A 12,642-nucleotide genomic window follows, 5' to 3' on the forward strand; every position below is an offset into this window, starting at 1 on the left:
AACTTCCCCCTCCCTCCCAAGCCCCCAGCACACATAATAAAATTCCCCCCTCCCTCACCTGCTTTCATCTTTGCAGGGCACATCATTCCCTGGTTACCTAGTGGTGATTAGTAAGGTCTAGTGCAGACCTTACAAATCATCCGTTCGGCCGAAGCTCAGAACTGTCAGAGCATGTAGCTGCTCCCGCAAGTCAGGCACGCAGTCCGTGACCGTGTGCCCGACTTGTCAGCTGGCTGCAGGCCACATAGTACTGGCTCGCGGGCCGGAGTTGGCCTGTGGGCTGGTACTTTGAGACCCCCTGCTGTATATTGATGTGTAAATCCTCAACTAGGAATCTTATTTTTAGTTAAAAAATGATGTTTGCCTTTAAGAAACCATGTTCTTTGAGAAGTTGCAGAAGTTCTGCTTAGAAATATCATGTTATAGCATAAAGGTTACTGCAAACACGAAGTCTATCTTTCTATTCACTAGGCAAGAAGTAAAGCTTTCCATCAATCTACATTTATTGCCTCAAGAAACAGATTTTTTTTTTAATATATCATTTTTACTACATCCAGGACCATTAAAGGAAATCTATAGCGGTTTTGCTCACCTTATTTTACTTTGTAGTCAAGCTTTGTAGTTTTTTTTTTTTTTAATCAGAAAAGTTTTTATTGGGTTTTCCAACAATACAGAAACTGAAAACATTCAGACATACATTTGCCTGTGATCGTATTGTATATATACACAATGTGGATTGCTTCCGATACATCTACACAGTGATCGAATACGGCATGTATCCGTCGCCTAGTTAGGCAATGCACCCAAAAACAAAACAAAATGGGGGTGATTTACAAACCTAAACACACGCACGCACTAGGTGCGTGTGATTTTTACACAGCAAAACGTATTTATCAACCAAAAAGTCTCTAAAAGCATTTTTCCACTAATGCCATATATGGAAAAATCATGCACATGATGCATATATAATGCTGCTTCACAGTTTAGACAAAAATGGTTAGCTCATGCATTTACATTCCTGCATTCATCAATGCAAGCAACACAATGTAGAGCGATTTTACACAACATCACCTTGCAATTCATGCAGGGCTTTGCACAACACACCTGCTGGGTGTGTACACACGACAAAGGTGTCTAGATTCCACCAATAGATCATGCTGGGAGGGAACACACTACAGAGGTGTATACTTGTTCGTGGCGTATTTATAAGGTTAGTAAATCAACCCCAATAACTCAAATAACAATCAGTATCGTAATTGATAAAATCCGCCTGTAGCCACTTCTAAAACAATAACCAGGTCCTTACGTAGAGGGATATCTCTACACTTCACAGGTTATATGGAGGGTGTGGTTCTTCCCTGCCTAAAACAGTCTAGACGTACAGCATAAACCCAGGGTCAGATGAGTAGCTTTGTAGTTTATAAACTAAAGTTTTATCCAATTGTTTTTTAATTGTTCACATAAATCTTTATTTTTTGCATTAACATTTATTACAGAATGCATCAATGACACAGAGAATGCCGAGCATACTAGTCATTCTAATACTAGACCTAAGCGGTTCCTGCATTGCATGCTCTTTGGCATTTAGAGTTGTCTTAGCATCGCATTTTTTTTTTGTTTAGTGCACGCAAACCAACGTAAAAGTGTAAGATGTACAGATAATTTATACCTCTCACAGAGATCACAGTACTTCCTTTAACAATACCTTTATCTGCTTTTCTCTCCAGAAGGATGGGGCCATTTTTATTCAAGCATTATCCAGGGTCAGCGTCTACTTCAAGGGCTGAAATGCTGGTCCAAAAATGTCACAGTGCCTGAACAGTTCTTTCTGTCTATAGAGTTTGCCACAGAGCAGCCCCCTGCTGCAGCATCTCATGTTATGAACTGACAAAAAAATGTTGAACTCTTAACAATGGTGAAGAGTAGACAAAAGTAGGCTATATATAGTATGAATTTCTTCCAGTACTTGATGAACCAGCCGAAATTTGCACAGTGGGTTCCCAGTTGGCACCTTTCCACCCTGCATCCATCGGTCAGCTGATCCAGCCCACAGGTTGAATGAAGAAAATAGAACTATGTATACCCAGCTTAAAGCCCATTTCGACCTTTGCAGAGGTACTTTTAAAAAACATATGCCAGCAATGATTACTAAGTGTACATGAAGTAGGCATATGCAGCTGATATATATGAAACACAGAAACCTACATATTTTGCTATTTTGTTAGCTTTCCTCATTGAAATGGCTGCCTCTGTGCTGTGCAAGCAATGTGTGTATACCCCCCCCCCCTCCTCCAGACAGTGTATTGTGTGTAAAGGCAGAGCTGGTGTTTATTGATCATGTTACAATGGGTGACAGTTAGAGCAGGAGCTGTTTACAGTCTGACACCCTGGTGTCAGACTAAATTTCCTGTGGAGAAAGTTTTCAGTTCTTAGGCTTCAGGCCTAGTAAAACCTTCATTAAAAAATTAAGAAAGCCTGCAATATAAGTCATGAAAATGTGCACATGTGCACACTACTACCCCTGCCTGCAGCAGACAGATAACATAATCTAATTAGATCTTTTATTTTGAATGGAAACCCCAACTATTAGTCTTGTCTGCTCTTCAAAGAACATTCACCTTAGATTGGGTCTGACCTCAGTAGGGTTAGAGATATGTTGCATCTGACTGGTTGTACTGTTTCAGAAGTTTTTTTATATAAAGTACGGTATATCTAAATCCGAACACAAAAAATGTATATATTGAAGCTCATCAATCCTTAAATGTGGTGGCTGGATTTATTTGTTGTTTTTTTTAAAACCTTTTTTCCCTTAATTTGTACCTTGTGATCCAGACAACAACACCTCCTGTTAAATGGGTGGCTCCACTCTATGCAGGCTTAATGGAGACATCTTTGGACAGAAGCATTGCTTACCTGTGGAGAGGGTAGTGTTAGATGCACTGGCAGATTTAGTTGAACCTGGCTAATGAATTTAAGCTAAACTTCACCTAACACTTTTTAAAGCAGTTACAGCAGTTTTGCGATAAAGGCATTACATAAATGAATAAAAAGACTGCCAAAAAAAGATACCTAATGCAACACCACATTTAAGAATTGTTAAGCTGCAGTATATTAGTCAAACATAATCATTGCTATAGCATTATTGACGTCATTTTGGATAAATACTGGAATTGTTGCATTCAATGGTAAAAGACAGCATTAATACTAAAATATTACTAATACAAATCAATATTATGGTATATAAAACCTGTAATAAAAAGTAACAATAAAATGTAAATAAAATATAAACAAATTCTTCTTCAGATACTGTGTCTGCTCTACTGTTTAACTTCAGGAAGCAAACCCCTTCCATATCTTTATTCTATGCTTTCCATCATTGCAATGATGTGTTTAAGAGTGAATTTTCAATTATTCGATTGACTTCAGTTATGAATAGTAAACCAGAATCCTGTTTCCATTTACAAGCCAATAGTAATAATTATGAATGTTAATCTACATGGCAGGTTCTTGCTTCTACACTTCGATAAATTCTAAGAGTAGTAGCACTTGAGCTCCATTTAATGAGTAATGGCTAAAGTCCTGGATATGTGGTGTTATTCTTCTTTCCTTTAATGAAATATATATTTATATTATATATACAGTATATATTTTTATAACCTCGTGGGTTTAACAGAAATATTTATATTTATAATTGAGCTACAATGTTAGATTTCTCCAGTTTGAGAGAAAGCAAAATTGTAGAAAAGGTTCATAGAACAAATCCAGCCTACACATGAAAACAATCTGTCACTCTAACCAAAATAATGCCAACTCCATGAAAATGGAAATGTAATAACTAAACTGTTATTTTAAATCCCTAAAATAAATTAAATGTTGAGCATTTACAGGGCTATTCACAAAAGGGTGACAAGTTTGGAGAAAGCAGGGGAAGTGAACAATCTAGGCCAAAATAGCTGATTTGGAAAAATTCTCCAATTCAGCTCACTTTCCAATACAGCTTTTTTGTCCTAGATTGTTCACTTCTCCTGCCTTCTCCAAACTCTTCACCCTTTTGTGAATAACCCTTTAAGGTTCAAACATTAAGCTATATGTAAATCTAATCACTAAAATGTTATATAGTTAATATGATCATATTATTTCAAAAGTTTTCAATTCTGTTTCTTTTTGTGACATTAAAAAACCAAAACAAACAAAATTAGTAATAAAAAAAACACTGTTTGTAAAAAATAGAAAAAAATGGGCAGAAAAATAATAGCTTATTAGAGAAGGGGAGAAATTAGTGCTGATTAGAATTTATTAGGGGTTAATAAGGGGTTAAAAAGAAACACAATTTATATATATAAAAAAAATGTTTTATATCAAATGTAGATCAAAAGTCACACTGTTGATCTATATATAATTAAAACAGTAATACCATAAAAACTACTTTGTTACCTTAAAGGAGAACTATGAGGTGATCTACTGAGCTGACCTGTCACAGGTCGGTTCAGTAGATCGGGAAGTGAGCTACCACATACCGGCGTTCGCTCACTTCTCGATCTTGTCACAGCAGAGAGCCGTGACAGGGAAGGGACTGGATTCCCCCCTCCCCGCTCCGATCCTCCAGTTCTGAATGCCAGAATGGACGGGGAGGGGGCGGGTACAGCTGGCTCTGCCTCTAGATAGGCAGAGCCAGCTGTCACTCATGCAGCTGGGCGGATCCAGACATAATTGTCGGGATCCATTTCAGCTGTGGCGTCTCAGTATACCGCGAGCTGTAGCTCGCGGTATACTGAGCTTAGGGTGACAGGAGGACACTAGTTTGTGTCCTCCGTTACCCTGGGGAGAACTATGGGGAAACGCCCTAACCCCATAGTTCTCCTTTGATAACACTTGCAGACTAGATCAGCAAATGTCAATTTCCACATTTTGACAGCCACTAATTGGCAGTAATAGGAATCAGCAGCGGAGGGAAAGGAATCGGACATAGGGGGTACGTCCTTGAAACTTTGTTTTCAAGACATATTGCCTACGTAGAAAATATATTCACCTGATCCTCAGTCTCGCTTGGCTGCTTGACCGATCTAATGGACCTGCATTAGACATGAGGATGCTGAGGGATGTTCCACAGCAAGAGAAGAGGGGGGTAGAGAGGTGAGCGCTGACTGTCGCAGGACCGATGATCGCGTGAGTATATTTTCTTTACTCTGATCCCTAGACCAAAACAAGCAGGTAACCCTTGCATTTGGGGGGATGGGGTTAGCCACACTGCATGGGTTAACTTGGAAAAAAAACAGAGTACTTCTTTAAGGTCATCATTTGACCTTTAGCATACACAATAATACATGCACACATACCTGCATGTAGAGACTGCACAGTCAATGAGTCATGCAAGTCACACACATGTGGACGAGGACACTAGTACTGGATCTATGAAAGCTGGACTACTTTTTCTAGCACTCTTATTTATATATTTAAAGCAGGAAGTATTGAGCAGTGATATGACTCATTTCAGAAAAAAAGGACTATATGAGTGGGGTATGCTAATAAATTTTGACTTAGTATGGAAGGGGACTGTAAACTGGTCCAAGGTGTTACATTTTTCTTAAGCTATGGCCTCGAACTGCAACATTATATAAGCTGCTTACCAAAATTATTACCAACTCAAAGAACATCCAGGTTTTTTATCGCTGAGCATTACTATAAACCGTCTTTGTTTGGGCACAAACAACAACTATATATAATCTGCTCACTAAAATTATTATCCACCCAAAGAACGGCCAGGTTATTTTATCACTGAGCTAAGCTATAAACAGTCTTTGTTTGGGTACATTCTAAAAGGCACGGGAATCCTGATGACTTCAAACTTACATTTAAACATCATGACTATGCAATGAAAATGAACCTTCACCTGATTCAACCTTTCAGCTTACTAAATGTGCAACAATGATGCACCTGAAGCATATTATGATTGAGAGATTAAAAAAAGTAAAAAAAATAAGGACAGCTGCACTACGTAGCCCAGTTTCTGAATCCTAGAATGAACCATGCATATGTTATTACAATCTGCTTTTATAAAACACTCGGTTATTTCCATCAAACTTTTAAATTAGAGTTATGTATTTATTAAGTCCTCGCTGAACATCTAATCAGGCTTCTTCATTACTGAGATGTTTTCTAATTAAAACTGACATTTAAAAACATAAAAGATGATTGGGAGGAGTCTGGCCCCAAACCAAGTACGGGTGACCAAATACAAACTTTTCTTTTTTTGAAGTACCGCTTGATTTAGATATATATTTTTTTTTAGCGAGCACTGTAATTATTTATGCAGATGCTGGCATTTGTTCATAATTATGTAGAATTTTATAAAATGACTGGCTAATGCAGCAGATGTACGGAGGGCTCTAAGCCACTAATCATCATTCCATTAAACAAACAACCATGGGTTTTAATACTCAACACTGCCAATAATCTACTTTTGGCTGCAAAGTTCTAAGAGTAGAAGTCATATAGACAAAACAATAAAGAGCTGAAAAAAATAAAAATCTACCATATTTGTGAGCAAGTAAATTGAAAAATAGCTCCTAAACTTTTTGTTTAGGAGAGCTATATAAAAATTCAACTATGCAGTTTTTAGGCAGGAATGTAAATCTCAGTAAGCAACTTTTTTCCAAAATACATTATGTCTGCAATACCCGTTTTTCAATATGTGCCCTAGAATTACCTATAAAGAAAGTAAAAAATCCTGTCCAAAAAAATCATCAGTACGTAGGACAGGCAACTGTTGTAGAAAATGACACTGTCTTCAATGCCTACCTTTATCTCTATTGTATTGGGAGGGTACTTAACTTAAGAAAACTCATATGAGCTACATTGCAAAATATACTATGTCAAGAAATATAGGTAAATAATAGAGATGATGAAACTTTTCCTCTGAGATTAAGGTTCGGTCTCATTTTTTTTTAATCAAATAGTTTTTATTTGTAAAGAAACAAAGGTTTTTAGCTTTACATACGTTTTTTCCCCCTTATATTAATGAGAAACTAACCAGCTTTGAAAAAGAGTCAGTACAGAGAAAGGAAAAACAACAAATATGCATACACATTAGGCATGATCATGCACCTTGACAACCAGAAACATAGGAGACATCTGTGATCAGGTCTTATTATAAACAACCAAATAACAGCCAGGAGAATCACAATAATACATGAAAGGCAATACACATACTGTGCATTACAGCATCAGAGTAGACTGAACATCCAAAAAAGGCAGACAATCACAACAGCAACAGTCAACATCACATCAAGATATGGGGCATGTTTCATGCTGGTAGTCTACCAAGACATGGCAGTAAATTTTCCAGTAGCAAATACGATGAAGCCAATGTAGGGGATTCCAACCATTATTCCCAAACCTCAAAAACGTATCTTGGCAACCTCTATGCTGGTACATAAAAGGGAATTAACTCTGTTGCGCCATTGGGTAAACAAGGGTGGCGTGGAGAACATCCACTTCTGCAATATTGGTTTACAATTCAGAAAGAGTACCTATGGAAGGGAAGTTGATAGGGTTCTGGGACTAGGGTGTCTCTAATAATACCAAAGATACCTACTTTGGGTTTCAAAGGTAGGGATAATGCATAAAGTGTAGTCACAGTCTGAAATATCTGCTTCCAGTATCTAAACAATTTCGGACATCTCCACAACATGTGAATGAGAGTGCCCTCCTCCCGGTTGCATCTCCCACAATTTGGAGAATTTATACATCCCCAGCTGAACAACTGTTGAGGAGTATGGTATACTGAAAAAATTAACAGTTGAGTTAATTTGTTGAGATAGGGAAAGAGAGAGTGTCGGAATATCCTCCATTGCCTCAACCTATTGTTCCACATCAAGGGGGCCCACCTCTAGAACCCAGCCAGCCACCACCTTTTGTGAGTCTTTAGGTTTAATGTATGAAAGAAAAGTGGAATACAGGCTGGCAATCATACCTCACCTATTCAAGCAACCAGCCACCTGCGTAAGGAGTGGCGAGGGCGAATACTTCATAGGGGCTACCCTTGCCTGGGTCAGTAAACCATGACATAGCTGCAAAAATTTAATTGGAAAGCTGGTTGTTAGCTTGACTGCATGCCATGGGTGAAGAGAATAAGAGTTGGATCCATCTAACAAATTGTTAATCAAATCAAAATTTGAGAAACACCTGCCACAACAGCCTTTTGTTCCCGTCAGAACGGCTTCTCTCTTTTTACAAGTCAGAAGAAATGCAAAAGCATTGCGCGTTTCTGCGCGCGTACACTGGAATACAGCGTTTTCAGTCCATATATTGCTATAGACAGAAAATCGCAGCAGCTGTGGCTCCCAGGCACAGCAATTACCATTTTTACACTGTATAAAATTATGCCTGTATTTGCTCTGCAATACTCCTGTGTGCATGAGCCCTCATAGAAAAATATACTGTTGCTATGGGTTATTGCACAATTGTGTTTTATTAATACTTTTTTTGTAAATATACTCTGAGTATATGCAAGCATGTCCTGTTCTGCAGTCTGTTCAGCAACAAAGTTAGTACACATTATTAAGTGAACGACTTGTATATATGTATCTTTACAATTATGTAACTAAATTCATATAGATTTGTAAACAACTGCTGAACAGAGAGCATCAGGTGCACAGGGGTTTTAGTACTGCGTACCTGAACTCCAGACATACCATCTGCTGGATCACCCTGAGGCCCCACAAAGTGAAGACGGATGGATGATGATTAATCGCATCTACAACTGGGACATCAGAATCCTAGCACTACATGCGTAACCTGAATTCACATTTGCAATATTTATTTTACATGCTTGACTTATTATTATATACAAGATGTTTGGAGTCATTTTCTTTAAATCATTTTTATTGAGTTTTCAAACAGATTTTACATTCTATCTGATCAGAGGTAATATGTAGGTTTCATAATGCCATCAAGTTAACAGTGTGTAAAACAAGCCTAACAAGGCTCATAACCAAAAAAGCAGGGACATTCTGTTTTAGTAAGGAGTAATTTCCATAACACTAATTATGTGTTATTTGTCTGTGTATTCATTTAGTTTTTCCATTAACAGGATAGCATGATGAGTTCCAAAATATACTGAAAGGTGTCGTTGTGAAATTACAACTTGTTAAAGATGTCACCAGCACACCATATTGAAGTGAAGAACACGTCTGTTTATTGATGCTTCATGTCAAAACAAATAGCAACGTTTCGGGGCCACACAGGGTCCCTTTCACCAAGCTTGAAATTACCTGATGAAGGGGACCCTGTGTGGCCCCGAAAACATTGCTATTTGTTTTGACATGAGGGGGGTGATTTACTAACCTAAACACACGCACGCACCAGGTGCGTGTGATTTTCACACAGCAAAACGTATTTATCAACCAAAAAGTCTCTAAAAGCATATTTCCACTAATGCCATATATGGAAAAATCATGCACATGATGCATATATAATGCTGCTTCACAGTTTAGACAAAAATGGTTAGCTCATGCATTTACATTCCTGCATTCATCAACGCAAGTAACACAACATCACCTTGCAATTCATGCAAGGCTTTGCACAACACACCTTCTGAGTGTGTACACACTACAAAGGTGTTTAGATTCCACCCATAGATCATGCTGGGAGGGAACACACTACAGAGGTGTATACATGTTTGTGGTGTGTTTATAAGGTTAGTAAATCAACCCCGAAGCGTCAATAAACAGACGTGTTCTTTGCTTCAATATGGTGTGCTGAGGACATCTTTAACAAGTTTAACAGGTATTGGCAGCGCCATCCGCGGTCACTTCGAGCACCCACGCTGACAGGGATACCCTGTAAGGAGTGCAGCAGGATTCTGGAATACATATGTGAAATTACAGACACCTACATCTTTATAAGACTACATTTAACACTTTGGATCCAATTTATTGCAAGTGGAAGAAGCCCAAAATATTACTGCATGCCTTGATATGCAATTCTACACAAAAATTTCCCAGCACACTTACCAGCTGCAGAAAAAAAAATGACACTTCCACTGTTTTTAACTCATATTGTTAGACAGTGGGTTTTTTTTGCATTATTTTTTTTAATGTATTTTTTTGCAGGCTAGCTGGTAAGTGTGAATATATATGGATCAAAACATGAGTGACACCCTGTGTGTAAGTCTTCAAAAAAACCTACCAATAATGAATATAAAGTACCATAAAGGACTGAAAAAGTGCTGATGTGCAAACAATCAAAAGGAAAGCTACATTCCTACTGGTAAGTGTGCTGGGAATTTTTGTGTGTTTGTACTGTGCAAAACCCTTCCATGTGCACCCTATTTTAAATGTTGTACAACTAAAACCTTATTTTGCTTAGCTCGCAGGATTTAGTGTGGGGACACACTGGGGGCTTGTGTCAGGATCCAGATCTGAACCCAGGGCCTCTGCTGTGTCTGGTAGTGGCTGTACCTGCTAAGCCACTCTGAAACCTTGGATAGCTACTTGCCTGCTCTCATGTGTAATCCTCCGGTAAACCTAATTTCTGCTGAACTCTGAACTCCTTGCTACTCCCTTGAACTTCCTATTTAAGCCATGCCTATGCACTTCTTGTTTGCCAGATTAGTGTGCTCCTGCCAATATCTTGCTTCCTGCTTCCTCTGTGATACAATCTGCTCATACTGCTACCCGTGTACCAACCTTTGGCTGCTGATTCACCGACTACTCTCATTGTCTTCTGCTTCATACCTGATACCTTTGGCTACTGACCTCGGCTTGTTCGCTGACTACGCTTCTGCCTGCTCCTATACTACCGTCTGCTTGTGTACCAAACCCGGCCTGTTATACCACGAATTTGCCTTCTGTTTCAGCTACTGGACTCTGAGCCTGATCCCAGATCGTGACTAGTGATGGACTCAGGTGTGTTCCCGGTCCCGGGCTGCAGAGATCGGGAAATGTCTCAGTGCCTGTGATTGGCGCTGCTCGCTGTCAGCTTTCTGGCGGGCTCAGCACGTGGACCTGCGAACAAGCCGGAGTCCTTCCCTCATTGTGACAGCTTGAGCTGCAATTGTGATGTGCTGGGCTTCAGGTGTGTCCCTGCTGTTTTAAGGAGGAAAAGGCTACCTCCAGGCATACCTGCACCCAATTCAGCCGTTGCTATATATGCGTTAAAGATGGAGGCTCCCATCTATAGATTAGAGTTAGGACCACCCTACACAGAGGAGCCTTGATGAGGCAATGTGGATTACACATGTTTGCAAATGTTGTGCAACTAAAACAGATTGTTACACAGTGTAATTTGTTTTATTTGTTTATTTTTTTGCAGCCTAGCTGGTAAATGTGCTTTGAAAATGTTGTGTTTGTACTGTGCAAAGCTCTTCCATGTGCACCTTGCTTTAAAAGCTAGCTACAAATTTATTGGTGCAGTTGCCATTTCTGTTTCGCTTAATATGTAGACCTAACGTATAAAGAAGATATTCAGTATTATTGACTTCACTGAAATATGAAGTACAGATGGGGAGACTTTCAGACAATGCTCCACGAGAATTATATGCAAATAACTATTTCCAATAGTTTTATATGGCAGGCCTCTAAGGCCCCGTTCACATTGAGCGATTTATCGCGCGATTTTTGCAGCGATATCGCTCATATTTCCGCACTATATCGCTCTATGTAGCTTCACCAATACATTTCAATGTAGCTGTTCACATCTCGTCGCTCAATGTCGCTCAATATCGCTCAATATCGCTTGTAGCTCGTCGCTGGTAGCTTGTCGCTTCTACATGACCCTTTTTTAGAGCGATTTTGAGCGATATTGCTCCTGATTGCATACAGCCCAATAGGAAGATGTCGCGCGATACGTCGCTCAATGTCGCTCAATGTCGCTCGTCGCTCAATGTCGCTCAAAGTCGCACGATTTCCATGTCGCTCAGTGTGAATGGGGTCTAAGTGAATGTCCCACCTATTAGATGATTAAATCAATCATATGGCCTTTGCTGAGCCAGAACAAATACCTGTGGGCAGTACTGTTTCAGCTAACTGGACCTCATCAGCATGAAGACTGAATGAGTAAACCATCACTGTAAACAAAATAAAGGTCCCAAGAGCTTGTTGCTGTATTGGAGGTCTTTGTTCAAAGAAATACCATATATAAAGTGGCTATTAGCTAATCGGTGCATTAACACATCAGTTTTTGTTTTTCTTAGTCCTCCTTAACATAGTTTTATTACAATTTTACTTAATTCCTGTAATAGGGTGACAATGCTATTTTTTTTCTGCAGTGAAATCACACAGCAGAATTGTCTTCCTGTGGGACAGGGTCATCTTAGATGGACATGTAATTTAAAATGGACTTGAAAGAAAAGACAAAACAATCAAAACCAAACTCTGGTTAACAGTTTCAAACAGTTACAGGAACAATTTTACTTTATTTTGGTGAAAAAAGGTTTAAAGTATATGAATAAATGCTGACTGTCGCAAGCACATATGTCAGTATTAAACTGTTTGTCCCAACAAGCAGCGAAGCTAGACATTCTGTCACCGGTGCAAAGGCCAGAATCTCACCCAGGGAGAAGTTCCCAATCCACATACCTGGCGGTGCGCCCCTCCTAAAGCAGCACCCGGGGCACATGCCGCCTCAGCCCCCCCCCCCCCC

At 39.2% G+C, this 12,642-nt stretch overlaps 1 protein-coding gene across 1 annotated transcript in view; it reads right to left on the reverse strand.

The window, feature by feature from the left end:
• NEK11 (NIMA related kinase 11) overlaps positions 1 to 12,642 on the reverse strand; it is a gene marked incomplete at its 5' end in the record, with an annotated part of 142,270 nt that overhangs the window by 83,273 nt on the left and 46,355 nt on the right. The window lies entirely within an intron of this gene.

Source organism: Nanorana parkeri, unplaced genomic scaffold (genome assembly GCF_000935625.1).
Source record: "Nanorana parkeri isolate BGI_ZX_2015 unplaced genomic scaffold, ASM93562v1 scaffold1139, whole genome shotgun sequence".
Taxonomy (NCBI): Eukaryota; Metazoa; Chordata; class Amphibia; order Anura; family Dicroglossidae; genus Nanorana; species Nanorana parkeri.